This window comes from Carya illinoinensis, chromosome 14 (assembly GCF_018687715.1).
Source record: "Carya illinoinensis cultivar Pawnee chromosome 14, C.illinoinensisPawnee_v1, whole genome shotgun sequence".
NCBI classification, from domain to species: Eukaryota; Viridiplantae; Streptophyta; class Magnoliopsida; order Fagales; family Juglandaceae; genus Carya; species Carya illinoinensis.
The window spans coordinates 28,174,472-28,191,733 of NC_056765.1; positions in this window are offsets into that span (position 1 = coordinate 28,174,472).

The window sequence follows — 17,262 nt, forward strand, 5'->3', positions numbered from 1 at the left end:
AACTAAAACTTTACGTGGTGCTGCTACTAGCTTCTAAACAGAAAATAAAACAAGTCCAAAAACTGAACTCTAAAACTGAAAACTGCTTCTTCTAAACAGAAAAGAAAATAAGTAAAGAACTGAAACTGCAACTGCCGTGCTTCTTCTATGTCTGAACGAAAAGCATGAAAGAAAGCTTTAAGCTAAGCTATCGAACTCCCCCTTTTGCTGCTGCTGCTACCAGCTATAAATAGCTGCACGTCCAGCTGCTCCAGCTAACCCATGTGTTCTCCTGCTGCCCCAGATGCTAAAGGCTACCACTGCACGTCCAGCTACTCGGAAAAGAGAGAACAAATCTGCTGCTGCATGTGCATGGTTCTGTTCTGTCAAAGTTGAAGGCCAGGCGCTGCTTTATTCTTCTGCCGATCTGCTGCAAGTTCGTGTGAATTTCTTTCTGCATGTGTGTTGCCCGAATGAGTGTTCTGCTTGTGTGAGCTGGTGTGAGTTGGTTGCTGTGTGCTGTCCGAATGAGGTTGCTGCACGTTCAGGTTGGTCCCATGCATGGTTTTGCTTTGCTGCTGTCCGCATGTGCATTTCTTTTGCTGTCAATGTGCTTTCTGCATGTGTGCATGTGTGCGTCCACTGCATGTCTGCATGTGTGTTGTCCATGTGAGTTTCCTTGCATAAAACCGAACCTGACTTCAAAACACTTCATGTTTTGGTTCGGCCTGTTGGCCACTTACTAGGCCCTTTAATAAGCACAAGTTTGAATATAGGGCCATTTAGTTTGTTTATTTTGGTTTTAGTCCAGCCCATAAAGGATCTATTTGTTACCATGTACCCACTGCCCACATTTACATTTCAAAAGACATCAAGCACAATGAAAAACATTTTCCTTTTGCACATTTGTCTCAGCCCATCTTTGAGCCACTCGAACCCACTCACGTTCCCTAGCCTATTCTCAATCCAGCTTTGAGCCAACTCAATCCTTCTCCATCAATCTTAGGGCCCATACTTTCTTCACCATCATCCTCTAGCTCTCTTTCTTCCAACTCAATATCACCACCTACACTGCATCATGCACATATGGTTGTCACTTGTTCACAAACAATAAAAATAACACTCAAAAATAAATTAAAAGAAAAATAGATTATCACAAATAAACTATATATGTGAGGAAATATTGTCCCATTAAATCATAGTTATAAAATTAAGCATAAACATGATATTAATCAATTAAAAATCGCAACTCGTATTTATGCTTATTAACTATTTTTTTCATTTAAAACCAATAATAGTGTCATGAAGAATTTAAAATACATTGGTTTTAAATAGCTAAAACATGCAATATTTCAGCTCAATCACATTTTCCCTCCTGCCTCCCAACCCAGGCGAGCCACTGCCCCTCCCCCTATTTCTCTCTATGCGCCTCTTCCCCCAACCCACTACCGTCTGGCCTCACCACATAGCTCAACCGCTCCCTCTCACGTTGGCGACTCAACCCGACCGATCTCAGTCCCCACGCAATTCCCCTTCACCCTCATGTGAGCCCCACCCAAATGGGTCCTCCCATTCGTTTCCTCCAAAACGCAGCCCCAACGCCACCGCCAATAGCCACCCATGCCCCGTCGGACCATCCTCGACCACCTCCATGAACCCTAGCCACATTCAGGCACCCACACGCCGCTCCCTCTCATCTCAAAATGGGTTTCACACGCACGAGTTTAACAACCCAGCACCACCGTTTGCAACCCCTTGACTACCGTATCACTCCCAACAGCTTTCCCATCCATCAGTGACCTCTCCTAGCCAATCTCATGCCCCACCGTGACCCCTAGCCGACACACTCTCCCTCACTCTCCAACGACCTTTCTCCACCTTTCATGGCCGATCTCCACCATGCACCGTGTCCCACGGCCACCAACCACTACCATAAACTCTACCGACCTTCATAAGCCCCTTCATGGCCAACCCAAGCCTCCCGTAGCTCCCCTTCAAAATTCCCACTTTGAGACCCACAGCTGTTGCTTGGAAACCGCTGTCTACAATTGCTTTGCCACTTTTGACGTGCCCTTTGATCTTTTAGAATTTGACTTTTAAATGCTATAAGTATTTTCCAAATAACCTTTTAAGATTTAAATATATTTTGCATTAACAAATCTTTGTGATCTGGTTGGTTGTGCCGGACTGAGTCCGCGGAGTTTGGGGGTCGGTTGGATTGGAGGATGGAGTTAGTTGTGTGATTGGATTATGTTAGGATTTGTTGGCTGTTGATTATTTGTGTCGTGTCATGTACATTGCATAATTGCACGCATGTTCATGTTTGTAAATGAAAATTGGGTTTTCACATAATTGCATGCATATTCATGTGTATACTTGAAAACTAGGTTTTCATGTATAAAAGAATTTTTGGGTGCTTGTGTATTATGACCCTAAGCCGAGGTGGGGTATTATCTCGGTGAAACTCATATGGTCACTCGTGAGCGTAATATACTGAGTGACGTCTCCTAAATTGTCGCTAGGCAACAATGGGATTGGATGAGATGGTAATGCTCTCGTGCCGACTCCATGGCTCATTTGCTGGCGGAGGCTAGAGGATGCTTGGCCATGTACGCGCTGGGTGCAGAATTGGGCATCGCTCGTTACGAAGACACATGCACAGTCGTATCCGTGGTGTGACATAGGGAACTAGGGTGTGCAAATGGTCCCTAGGGAAGATCATGGTGCATACGGGATAATTGGATAATGGGCAATTTTCTAGAAAAATGGTGAGCTATGATAAAAGGATTCATGTGGACCATTTTCTAGGAAAATAGTGAATTTCCACATAGGCTGTTTTCTAGGAAAATGGTGGATATGTTTAATGGATTTGTTTTGGGCAAAAATGAGATTTTGGAATGCATTGGCAAATAATCATTTTTTGGAAAAATGAGGTTTTGCCGTCTCATGCATATTTCATCATATGCACACATGTTTGTTGTTGCATTAATGTATTTTTATCTCTTGAGCTGTTTGGTCTATTATTTATCTGCAGTACCGTTTCTTTGTGTCACAACTTTTGATGCAAATGAGGATGTAGAGCCTGAGGATGCAGAGCCTGAGGATGCGGCTCCACTGAAAGAGTGATCAGGGATCAATTTCTCGTGAGACTGGATTTATGTTCCGCTTTTGGTTATTATATTTTGGTTTATTTATGTTTTAATCAGATAATTGTATTACTTTTGAAACGCTTGTATTTAAGTAAATTTGTATTTAAATTTCTAGTATTTAGTTGATTGACTTTAACTTATTCACTGCGTCTTTTATTTTATACGTGTTGCATGCGCACATACTTAGTAATTGTCGTTAGGGTGCGTGACCGGTGTTGTTATCATCCCGATGCCTTGATTCCCGTGTTTCTGTATGTGAGAGTTAGGGTGTCACAATTTGAAAAGTACATACAAATTAAATAAAACTGATCATATCTTAAATATTACAAGTTTTAAGTTGAACAAATAGGTATTGGATAAATGGTTTTTCTACTATACTAATTACATATCTTCAGGAATTGTGAACATCGTAATTTCCTCAAATTCCTCGACAAATGAAAAATCACAATTTGGCAGTTATGGGCACTCATGATGTTCTGCCGTATTCTCTATAAACATGCAACAAACACTCCCCCAAACCTCCAATGTTTTGATCATCACTCGCATCGAACATAAACAAAGGAGGTTGATTATGTTCATTATCAACGAATCCAAAAGGTTAGACATTGTTGAAAACAAGAAGAAACATTTAAATTATTTAAAGGAAGAAATTAAATACAAAAGAATTGAAGAACAACTACCTGATAAAACTTCTTCAACAAAAGATTAAAAGATTTCAAGAAAAATTCAATGAGGAAGTCGTATTATGAGCTATCTTTAGAAAAAATATTTTGAATTATGTTACATTAACTAATTCTTCAAGAAAAAAGAGTCATAACGAGTTGTTTGTGACAAAAATAACTATTTGTGATGAGAATATACTTATTTTGGTAAGAATAATTGACAACAAATAAGTACTTTTCGTGTTGATATATGTCTTTATGTATGAATGTATGAATGTATGTATGTATGTATGTATGTAAGAGTCTCTATCTCAACTCAGCCGACATAAATCATGGTTATTAATTTAAGAAGACTAGTATGTAAGGCTGAAAGTTTAGCACATTTGTCCCATGATTCAAAAAGCATGAAAACGGCCCTCATAAGATCTAAGAGCCCCTCTAGATCAATATTTATTCTCAACTTCCCTTAAGGAGGTAACAACCATTAGACCAACAAAGGTTTTGCACTTTAACTAAGTAGTAAGTTCAATTACAAGGCTTAAATAATGTCTTTACCTTTTCTCTGTAAAGTCCAAAGAGACTTCACTAAAGGATTAAACAATTCATAACAACAGGTTTTAAGGAATTGTTATATGTAGTAGCATTATATGTTAGCCAAAGCTCCCAAACAATTAAAGCATGGATAAGCTATGCAAGGCTTCAAAGAGACATGAGAAGTGATGCCAAACTGCTCCTGAAACAGAACATTTTTACAAGAGATGAGAATCAGATCGATTCAATATCTCCAACAACACATTTGCTGCATTTAGGGACCATTTAGGTGAGGTTTGGATATTAAGATGAGATGATATGGTTTTAGATGAAAGTTGAATAAAATATTATTATAATATTATTTTTAATATTATTAACGTTTTAGGATTTGAAAAAGTTGAATTATTTATTATATTTTGTATAGGAATTTGGAAAAATTATAATGATGAGATAAGATGAGTTGAGATGATCTAAAACCATCTTTGTAACTAAACCTAGCCTTAAAGTCCACGCCTTTAAATATTAGAATCCTTAGGGATCCTAGTATGCCACAACTTCAAGATGAAGACACTAGTTTTCTTTTCAAGGGCAAAATGGATTTTCAAATAAACTCATGCCAAGGGAACATAGAATGGTGAGGCCTTAATAGCTCCCAAGCCAATAAAGAAGTAAAAAGTCCATTTCAGTTATGCTTCTAAGCCCGAGTATCTCATCTTGTTTTCAGCTTAGTAGGAGTTTTGCAAACTTCAGAAATCAATGACACATCTAATCTTCTTGTAATCTTCTTTTTCCAAAAACATGAAAGACGTAAAGTGACACATCTAAAATGCATTTTTACATTGCAGTCATATATGTTTAAAACTACTTCACATAATAAGAGAAATGATCATTTTCATATTTCGTAGAAGATCAACATTAAGTGGTAAGAATATAGAGAGTTCCATAAAAGAGTTAAGTGGAGGGGAAGTGAAAAGTGTAAGTACGTAATGAGTAGTCAATAGTAACAAACTCACAATACGACAAAGATTGTTTCTTTATTAGAAAAGTCATAACAAAAGATGAGGAGCCTCAACAAAAACAAAACTTTATTGTTACAAGCCACATCAACCTATACTAGCCAAACAATAAATATCACAAAGACACCAATACTAGCTACTAAGATTATGGTCCATTTATTCTTCAATTGACTCTGTTGGTTCCACTCTGAAGAAATTTTTTTCTGATTAAATTAAGCTCAACTACAATATCTCTCATGTTCATTCGTTCTTCTGGCTGTTCAACTAAACATGTGGCTCCAATCTGAAAAATCGAAACCAAGCACTCTTGACCTTTGTTTCTTCTTGTAATGTTGTTGTCTTGGCCAGTGTTTCTAGTTGTCTCTTCTTCCCTTTCCTGAAAAATATTTGGATCAACAATCTCTATTACTCCTTAAGGCAAGGCTATCTTGACAAAGGAATGTAGGCTTAGAGTGCCTTGAAAAATGTCATAGTGGGTCTCTTTCCTGTTAACAATTCTAATAAAAGGATCCCATAACTGTACATATCACCATGGGTTGACACCTCATTTCCCATACCATACTCTGCAATTTGAACCATACAATACATTATAATGCAACATTAGTTCTAAAAAAGGAGTATTTATGTTAAGAAAGAAAGGATTGAAATGTTTTTTCACTAGGAGCAGCATAGCCAACAATTCCCCTTAATCCAATAGTGCTAAAGTTAGTGGTAGAAGAGTTATGGTTGCTTCCAGGAGAGAATCTTGCTATCCCAAAATCACCCACGCGTCCAATCATTTCAATGTCGAGAAGAACATTGCTCGGCTTTAGGTCACAATGAATTATTTGTGTTTGGCAATGATAATGTAGATATTCCAATGTGTTCACAACATCAATGGCGATATCCAACCTCTGAAAAAGATCTAGATTTCTTTGGTCCTGATGCCTTTCATCTTCTGTAGTAGTTGGATGCAACCATTCTTCAAGGTTTCTGTTGACCATGAACTCATAGACTAGAGCCTTGAAATCATTGCCATGGTAATCAACACTTGAACAAACTGTAAGAACCTTTACAAGATTTTTTATGCCTGATGTTTCTCAAGGTTTCACACTCAACAAGAAAGCTTCTTAAGGCTCTATGGGGTAGAAGGTTGAGGACCTTGACAACAATTATAGTTCCACTCTGATCAAGAACTCCTTTTTAGACTGATCCAAAACCACCCACACCAAGCATATTTGCTTAATAAAATCCATTAGTGGCTTTTAGGAGACTTTGGTAGGATATATTCAAAAGCAAATTTTCTGAAGAACTTGCTATTGACACATTTCATTTCTTTCTCAACCAAGAAACAAACAAAAAGTATAGCACTGAAGTTACTCCTAGTATCCCCAAAACTATAGATAATATTAACTTCGTAGATATTAAGGTCAATTTTGTATTCCCAGGCTCTTTGAAGTTGCATTTAGGCAAGTGCATCTCAGAAATTCCCCCACATAATTGAACATTCCCTTCAACTGAAGCTAAACTAGAATTCTTGAAAACGCCATCTGTTCGCACTGACCCCTCAAAATTGTTGTATGATATATCTAAAATCTGGAAGGACCTCATGTCCACAAGAAGGTCGGGAATTTTTCCTGATAAATTGTTCCAAGAAAGATTTAATTCTTGAAGTCCATTTAAAGAGCCAAAACTTGGCGGAATAATTCCTTGGAAGAAGTTTGCTCCCATGAATAGAATCTCCAGCTTAATGCAACTGCCAAGACTGCTTGGAATCTCACCAGATAAAATGTTCTCTGAGATATCTAATTTACCTAGATTCTTAAGATTTCCAACTTCCATGGGAAGAGAACCAGTAAAACGATTTAGGGATAAGTCTAGGTGAATTGATAAAGATGTGAGACTAAAGATCTGTGGGGGTATGGAACCATTGAGATTGTTACCTTAAAGGTTTAGTAAGATCAAAGATTTGCAATTGGCTAGACTTGATGAGATGCTTGCTCTAAGGTTATTTCTAAATAAAAAAAGTTGAAGCAACAAAGTTAGATTTCCAAGAGAGCGCGGGATGGTGCTTGAAAGATTGTTTCTCAATAGAATCACTACCTTTAACCTATGAAGCCTTCCGATAGTAGTTGGGATGTTACTCGACACTTGGTTCTACCCCAAGTTGAGTATTTCTAAGTTGACAAGATTCAAGATCCCACTCGGAATCATTCCAACTATTTTATTTTGAGCTATTGAAAATATTCTTAGGGCCAATGACAAGTTACCGATGCATTCGGGTAAGACACCTCAAAAATTGTTTCTATCTAATACAAAAAGCTCTAACATGGTGGCATTGGTCAAAGAGCAGATAAAACTCAAGCCATGATCAGCTTCTCGGCCACTTCCCAAGTTGTTCTCAAAAGCAGTAAACCTTTTAAGCCTATGCAACTTTTCCAAAGAAGGCATATTTCCAGTAAATTTGTTTCCTGCAATTTGAAGTCTCTCCAAATTTGAGGCATTGGATATTGAAAGAGGAATGGAACCAGAAAATTGGTTAAAGGCAATGGAAAAGCGCTGGAGATTAGGAATAGGTATGCCCAACACCCAAGGAAGACTCCCTCGCAATTGTTTAAGTCCTACATCAAGAACTTTAATAGAGATTGAAGATTGATGAAGGGATGGAACCTGAAAGCATATTTTCATAAAGTATAATTTTTGTAAGATTTCTGAGTTGGCCTAGTGCATTCGGAATACTCCCACCCAAATTATTGTATGGTATAGAAAGATCTTCAAGTGAAGATAAGTTTCCAAGAAATGGAGGAATACTTCCTGTCAGTCTGTTGTTGTTTGCATAAAATCTTCAAAGCTTTGACAAGAAGCTAAGCTCAGTTGGAATAGCTCCAATAAATTGGTTATTAGAAAGTATGGTGCCTTCGATATTAGAGCAATTAGATAAATTGGAAGGGATTTTGCCAACCATCGAATTGTTATGCAAGTATAACATCTTCAGTTGATGCAAACCACCTATTTGTGGAGGGATTTCATGACCAAAGCTGTTGTTTTGGAGATGAAGAATCCTTAGAAAGCTCTAATTTTCAATGAAAGGAGATATAAAGCCTGCAAGTTTTCGAGATGCCAAGTGCAACTCAATGACCCTTTGGTGCCGATGACCGCATGTAACACCATACCATTGGCAAAATTGGGTGGTGTCATTCCATGAGTTGAAAACCATAAAAGGATCATGTCTTATTTTGGCCTTGAATTCAAGCAAGGCTACTCGGTCAGTCTCATTCTAGACCATGGCATAGGTACTACAAGATCCAAAGCACATGATAGAAGCAACAAAAAGGATGCAAAATGCAAACCAATAGAATAGTGAAGATCTCAAGGTGAGAATTTGCCCCATAATGTCGGGCAAAATCTCAAGGAGATGAAATGAAGATGGCTAAACTAGTGGCAGTTAAGGGATCAGAAACAGATTCCTAGAAAAAAAAAAAAAAAAAAACAATGGACACATCCTCTCTATAAGATTATATAATCATACCATCTTGAGTGCATCTTCTTAAATTATATATGGCTTGTAATGATCAAGGACTGATCAGTATGAAATAATATTCATTGAACATGTTGAGTCAATAGTACTAGGCCCGTCACCAACCTTTCAAGTCAGTTAATTCCCCATGTCATTCAGTGGTTGTTCTTGTTTTTTGTTTTTTGTTGCATTACACTAGAATTCCTATAAAAGAGAGTAATAAGGAAAGAAGTCTTGAGTCAATATTAAGAAATCAACAAGGTTTGAAGAATTAGACCCTTCCATAAGCTTTTCTATGAATTTGTTGAGGTGTGGGTTAATGAATCCAACACAATTTATTTAAGTTCTCTATTATTTCAATTAAAAAGAACTTTAGACCCTCCATCTAAAAAAAAATCATAAACTTGACGTACGGGCCGGATGTACTTATCAAGTCAACAATCCTCATCCAACTAATTGCTATTATTACTTGTTTGGCCCATGGAGTTTGTATTCCATTCATAGGCTAATGACGATTATGTCTTTAGTCTTTCAGTCAGTCATATTGATTTTGAGTTTTAATAAGTTACAGGTCTCTACACAAATATTATTAGTAACAAGTTTATATACTGACATGATCAAATATAATATGTCAGATTTATTTTATTATAAAATTCATTTTATAATAAAATGAATTATATTAAATTACCTCAATTTGTAAACTTATATTAAAAAAAATTTATAGTTCAAACTTTCTCTTTGTGCTTTGTGTACTCTTTGAAATTCCCAACGTACCCCTGTAAAACCATTAAACTGTCTACCAATTTCTTTGACCAAATATGTTAGATCTTAATTGTCAAGATTATGAAATGAATCAAATACTTTAAAGAAAATAATTAAACTTGCAAGACGCAATGATTGGCTACAAATGGAAACTTTTTAAAGAAATCTTTAAAGGTAAAACTCTACAAGGTAGCCAAACACAGAAAAGTCAATCTTATTATTTGAAGAACAATTACAAGCAATTATCAATTTCAAAACCTTTGCAATTCGACTCTCTTACTTACTTAGACAAACGACCCATTTGTCTTCTACTGCAGTAGCAGTAAGAACCTCTCGCAATCTTCAAATGTTGATTTCCCTTCTGGAACTCTAGAAGCTGAAATCCAATCGATGTTCCTTTACCCTCAAAATACGATCACACTCAAGAAGAGATAAAAAACCTCATAAAAATTCTCAAGAGAATTTTCTCTCACAAATGCTCAGAATCTCCTCTCTAAAATTCGTGGCTCAAAGTCTTTAAAGAGATACAAAACTGAATCCCTTTAAATATTAGATCTAGACAGAGTCCTAGTTGAAGTGTAATTCTGCTGACAAGTAGAGACAGTCGCGAGAATGTTTCCTGACGGGTTGCTGACATTTCTCGATAACTCTTCATTATAGTTTCTTATCTGTGTGCAACTTTGGCTCTTGATAATTGCAGAATCTTATGAATTCGAAATACATGTAACTGACTTATCTAAACAACCTTATAAATATCTAGATAAACTTAATGTTGTTTGAAGATAAAGTCATCTCTTATTTTACATTTATCCAAATTTAAACAAATACTGATAAGATAAATCTTATTATTTCGTCATCTAATTCTGGCCAATTTCTGCCGTTACAATCTCCCCCTTTGGCGGATTGTTGATGAAGATATCTTGATGAATGTAAATTCCCTATTGTACATTTCAAACAGCAGACACAAATAGAACAAAATTCTCAAAAGTTTGTGTTTCAATAAACTGACTTGGAGATTAAAAAAAAAAAAACAGATTCAAGTACAAGTTCAGTGATCCAAACAAAACATAATAGCTTGTATCTAAATTAAGAAAAGAGTTAAAAAAAAAAAAAAAAACATAACAGAATTATCAGTTGTGCTACTCCCCCTCTGCTGCTGCTCCCCCTCAAGTGTTTCTCCCCCTCATTCGTCTTCAATCAGCCAAGGGAGTCTAAGAGTCATCATCAGAATCAGCTACATTTGCCATCACCTGCTGAACATTCAAGGAGAGTTGGACCAACCGATCATTCGCCTGTACACAGTCAGAACGTACAACGGCAATTTGTTGGTCGATCTTTGACTGACTGTCCTCCCATTTTGTAGCAAGAAGATCAAGTTTTTGAGACAAAATAGACAATTGCTCCAACACTTGAGATATAGGGACAGATGGCTAGGTGGGTGAGGAGGCTGACTCATTTGTTGGAGGTTGCTTCTTAGTAAGGACAGCCTCAGACTTAACCACTGTTAAAGCAGAAATAGGCCCAGGCATTTTCACGGTAGGTTCATTCGCCCGAAGAGGTACTTTGGCTTTTATAGCCAACTTGGTAATTAAGCTACCAAAGGGGAGATTTTGTTCTTTTTCAACATGGGATTGATGGATAATATCAATCATATGTCTGGGAAGATCAATGGAGATTCCAGTGGCCAATGCATACATAAAATAGGCTCTCTCAAGTGTAATCTCAGTATGGTGACTAATGGGCCAGACGTTGGTGAGCACGATTTTGGCCAAAAGATAGAATTGAGGGAGCATATGATTAAGGGGTAGATGATGACTTTTGGCTGTCCATTTAGGGCCATCGGGACCAACAAAGAGGTTGCACATGGCAATCTTCGTTGGGTCCCCCATGCCCTTATATGGGTATAAAGAATTGACCACCTCAGGGAGTTCAAATAACTCTCTTAAAATAGCAGGGGAAACATCAATTTGAGTTCCCTGAACAGTAGAGGTGATGCTGTGCTCATCCAAATTAAAGTGGGCAATGTTAGAATAGAACTCATGGACCACTTCAACACAGGGAGTGGGAGAGCCATGGCAGGGTAAGTTTCTCCCAGGCCCTTTCAGTGAAGATTTGGTGGATGAGTTGGAATTCATCCGAAGGGAAATCATTAATGCTTACCTCCCGCTCTCCCAATACTGGCCTTTTAGAAAAAGTAGAGTGATAGGTTGTCTCAGCTTCAATAGAAATGAAGCGATCAGTGGTGACTCCTGTTAATGTAGGTACGGGTGGAAGGGATGGAGTAGAAGGTTCGCCTAACTTCCCTAGATCAACCACATGTTCTTCTTCACTTGAAGAAGTGGAGCTCTTAGATGGTGCTGGAGTTGAAACCTTTTGGCGCTTGGCACGTTCCTTGAATCGCATCTGGAGCATTAAATTAACCAAATCAGTATACAAACATGTACTATCCGAATGATAAGAATATGGTGATTAGGAAGAAAAGAAGATGAGAGACACTCGAGCATATAGGCAACTCACTCATGGGTACATGTGTGGAATATGTGAAGCCAAAAACACCATAACTAACGAAAAATAAAGATTTTGAGATAACTTAGAACTTTTATCAAACACATGGTGTGCACCCTGGAGAAACCGAACACCATAATGACTCAACCCACAAGAAAAATCCTCAATACAAGTAACCAAACATCTCAATTGATCAACCATAGTGATTTCAACACAACCCAATAAAAAAAAAAAAGGCCCCTCATAGATTGGTTGAAAAACATACCAAGCCTTAGAAATTTGAGAGGACTGAAAAACACATAAGCCTTACCTTGTTGATAACGCAGAGATGAGAAGACTTTGAATGATCTTCAGAATTGCAAAAGACTAACTAGAGATAGGAGTGAATGAAGAAAATGGTTGGGTCTCAAAAGAGAAGGAAATGGGTGAGGGAGATGGATGCCGTGCAAATGAGGAGAGAAAGGGGGTGGGGGGGTTGGCGCATGTATGAGACACAAGACAAGACACTTAAATCTGCCTATTCTAAACCCACCACCACTTCCCACTCTTCAACCAACCAACCTTCGCATCTCCCCACCTCCCCAACAAGAACCCGTACCACAATTCCCACCTAATACCTCTTCCCCCCACTATTGAGTCAAGTATAATTTCTTAACCTCAACCTGCCCAACTGATCTTATTGTGCCTGGTCGATCTCATTCGATGAGAACTTGACTGCAGAATAATATCACATGTCCCAAGCAATGGACTGGTGGCACTGTTAAATACCCACTTCCTCATGCTCTCACTGCCACCAGTTCTATCTCTCTTCATGAACCGACATGCTACACTGAAGCAACCAAGTGCTCAACTTGGCTTGCTGGCATGGTGGATGAATTCAACGCCTTACTAAAAGAAATGCACTTGGACGTGAGCTTGGTTTTGTCTTTGGCTCTTTGTGCAAGTTGGCCCATTCAACAATTAGACATTAGTAATACCATCTTGCATGGGTTCCTAGATGAAAAATTCCATATGTCACAGCTACCTAGCTTCACCAGTGTTTTAAATACCATACCGTACCGGCCACTGGTGTATTAGCCTATATTTCAGCCCGTACCGGCCGATATTTCAGCCTTGACTTTTTTTTTTCTCATTTTTTCAAACTGCAAGCTCATTTTTTGACCCCCAATTCAGACTAGACTATTTATAATTTATATGTTGATGTATTTATATACAATTTATTGATATATAGACTATTATTTTGGAATATAATTTTTATATATATTTAAATATTATTTATTTATATATCAACTATTCTAAAATGGTACACAAAACGATACCAGTATCGAAATATTTCATTTCAATACCTTGACCGGTACGGCTTTCTGTACGGTATTCAAAACTTTGGGCTTCACTCACCCTTCACTACCTAATCGGGTTTGCAAGCTTGAATGTGCTCTCTACGGCTTAAAACAAGCACCAAGGGCTTGGTACTCTAGACTTAGTAGCAGACTTCTTGCACTTGGATTTACTTACTAGTTGTCCGACTCTTCTTTTTGTCTACAACATAGCTACCTTGTGGTTATATATTTTGGTTTATGTAGATTTGCATCACTGGTTCCCCACCAATGCCAATACAATCCATCATCTCTCAGCTACAATCCCAATTTGCTATAAAAGATCTCGGTAATCTTCACTATTTCTTGGGCATAAAGCCATTCCAGTACCTGAAGGTATCATTTTATCTTAGCAACAATAAATTGAATCTTTTTTTTTTTTTTTTTTTTTTTTTTTATCACTGCAACATGTCTCTTGCAAAACCAATTGCATCGCATATAGCCTCCTACACTAAACTTATTGCCTTCAACGGTGACTCTCTCACAGATCCAACATTATTTCAATGTGTAGTTGGATCTCGTCAGTAAATGGCACTAATGCGTCCTGACATCTCCTTCTCAGTTAACCTTGTCTGCCAGTTTATGCATCCACCTCACACCACATACTGGGCAGCTGTCAAGATAATTCTTCGTTATCTGAAAGGCTCCATAACACATGGCCTTTTGCTCTTATGAAATTCATCCAATAAATTTGTTACCTTTACAGACGTAGACTAGACTAGATCCCTGATGATCGAAAATCCACAAGTGGTTATTGTGTGTTTTTAGGTGCAAACCTCATCTCTTGGAGTTCCCAACAACAATCAACGGTATCACACTCGAATATAGAGGCTACATACATAGTGGTCACTATTGCAGTAGCTAAGCTAACATTGCTACAAAATCTACTTAACAAGCTTGGCGTAACCTCTAGCTCTGCCCCCATCGTACATTGTGACAAAATTGGTGCAACCTACCTCACTACAAATCCGGCCTTCCATTCTAGAACAAAGCACATCGACCTTGATTACCACTTTGTCCGAGAAAAAGTTGCCACTCAACAACTCAAAGTTCAATTTTTATCCAGTCGTGACCAACTAGCTGATGTACTTACCAAGCCACTACCAAATCCATGCTTCTCCATCTTACGTACCGATCTCAATGTATGTGATCAACCATTGAGATTGCAAGAGCATATTGGAACACATCATCAAGAAGAAAGGAACTCAAAATCAGTAACAACCAGATAAAGATAATCACAGCAGCAAGAGATAACATCTTATCTTTTGAATATTTGAAAAACTAGTGTATCTTCTCCTATAAATAACAGATTATGTACAAGTTTACTCTAAAAATAAAAGTCCAACGTTCACCAAATTTTGTGAGACAATTACACTGAAACTAGTGTGCAAATATTTTTCTTATAGTTCTTAACTAAATGCTCCTCTCTTTTACATTTATAAACCTGCTAGTTAGCCAAAAAAAAAAAAAAAACCAAGTTAATAGAAAATATAAGCCAAAGAAAACAGTATATGAATGTGATCATTAACATGAGAAAATTCTAGGTTCTCTGTACTTCACCTTAGAAAAAGAAAACCTCCACAAGAAGCGATTTTATTTTAATTAAAGAAGAATATAAGTAAATGGCTCATACAAGACACATTATATAAATTTTTTTATATATATTTTTCTTCTTTTTATGCAATGCTTGCCGAATTCATTGCATAATCAAAGTTTACCGATGGTTAAGTAATTTTCAATCATCTGCCTAATTTGGCTTTTATTTGCTTTTGTGGCACTATGATATAGGCATGAGAAAAATTTCCAAGACCCGAGACTCATTGAACAACATGCCCAGTTAACTCTGTTTTTTCCTTTTTTTTTGTCATTATCTTTATTTTATAGATAGTTCATGGGGATGTCTTTTTCATGCTGGTTGTGGAAAAGGTTCCCTACTAAATTAATGTGAAATAACTTAAATTGTATGCCTAGCAAAGATGTTTGAAGTAAAATCTTTTTTAACTAATAGATTTTCTTTTAATTCTTGCTTTTAGTGTGCAATTCTTCCCATTCATTCCGTGGAGCTTCAATTGGATAAAGGTAAAATCTGAAATGATGTAAATATAAGTTGTGCTATTCATAATTGAATCGTCCTTGTATATAGTAACATCAAATTTTCAAGATTCATGCATCTCTTTTGATTCAGAGTTGTATTAGACTGTTATATCTCTTTTAGTCTTTTCTATCAATAAGTCACTGAGAACCTAGTGATAAAGGGGGGTCAAATGATCATGCACACCAGAGTTGTGGAAACTCATAGACCTTTAGGTAGCATTGATAAAGGCTGCATGCTTGAAAGTAAAAGAATAAAGGATTTGCCCATGGGGATGCTTTTGGTTTGATGATTCTCAGTGAAAAGGACACATTTGCAATGCAGGATCCTGATGGATGTATTCATGGGTCGCTACCATGGGAAGCCTTTAATTATGGCAAATTGAGGGATGGATTTTAGATGTATCAATCTGGCGGTCGTTTCGGTTCCTTATTTCTAGAGAGAGAAGGTCCAACTTCTTTCTAGCGCTCAATCTGCTCGGCAAAGTGGGGTGCTTCAGCTCCTCCCTTCTCTCCTTCTCCCTCCCTCTTCTCACTAGGCCTTCCATTGGTTTTCTTTGTTTTTTTGGTTTTTTCAAGCCGAGGAGGATGAAAAATCGATCTGCAGCTTTTTGGTGACTAAGGGAATACACGCCACACCACCAAACGCCCAGGGCGTCGATCTGTTAGATGGGTGACGAAGTTCGCCAAAAGGGTCAGCACGTGATCCACATGTGCAGGTTGAAGTTCGGCACGTGAGTCCCACGAGCCTCAGTCTAGGGAGGTTTTCTACCACCACACACAGCTGTTTTAGGGTCTAGGGTCACTGGCATTTTAGATCTGTTGCTCGTCATTTTCCCAACATGGGGCCTGTTCCTCACGTGCATGTACAACCTTGATTTTCTATGTTTTTTTGTGTTTTCTTTCGACTTGTTCTTGTATTTTCCATGTATTTTTAGTTTACTTTTTTTTAGATTGTATTAGGAAAGAAAAATAGAAAACATTATCTCTAGAACCAGAGATCCGTAGAGTTTGTGTTCCACTCCATGGGAGGGAAAGCGTTGTGCTATCTTAGACAGTGATCTAAGACAGAGATCTATCTCTCAGATGGTTAGTCTGGAGAAATAGGATAAGACCCTACCAACCATAAAGAAATTTGTTGTGTTGGAGAGCTAGAAAATTTAGAATTTAGTTTATTAAAAAAGAAAAAGAAAAAAGAGTTGGATTGGAGAGGCAGCATGAAGAAGTTACTTCAATCTATCATCTTTTAATTCTCTCATTAATGCCTATCTTACATAAGCTTGACAAACTGAATTGATGGAATGTTAAGGTGCTTGTGTATATATTCACTTGTGTATTCAGTATTTGAATGGTTTAATAGTAGACGTATGCGATAGTTTGGATGTAAACCTTGTTTTTGGTAATTTCTCCTGAGGCAACAATCTACATTCCTTCATTGAAACATTTTGAATGAAAAAATTTTCTAAGAAAAAACAGTTTAATAGGAGGGCTGATTCTCTATAAAAAATAGCCAGACCGCTTAGAAGTGAGACTGTTTTCAATAATATTTGCATGCTGTACAGGACATTGCTATGCTTCTTTGATTTGCAATTCCTTGGAAATCGATGATTCTTTGCAATTCATTCCAAGGTTTTGAATTTTGTTCTGTTCTGGCCAGAATGACCAAAATTTGCCATTCCGATGTAGTGTCTGGTA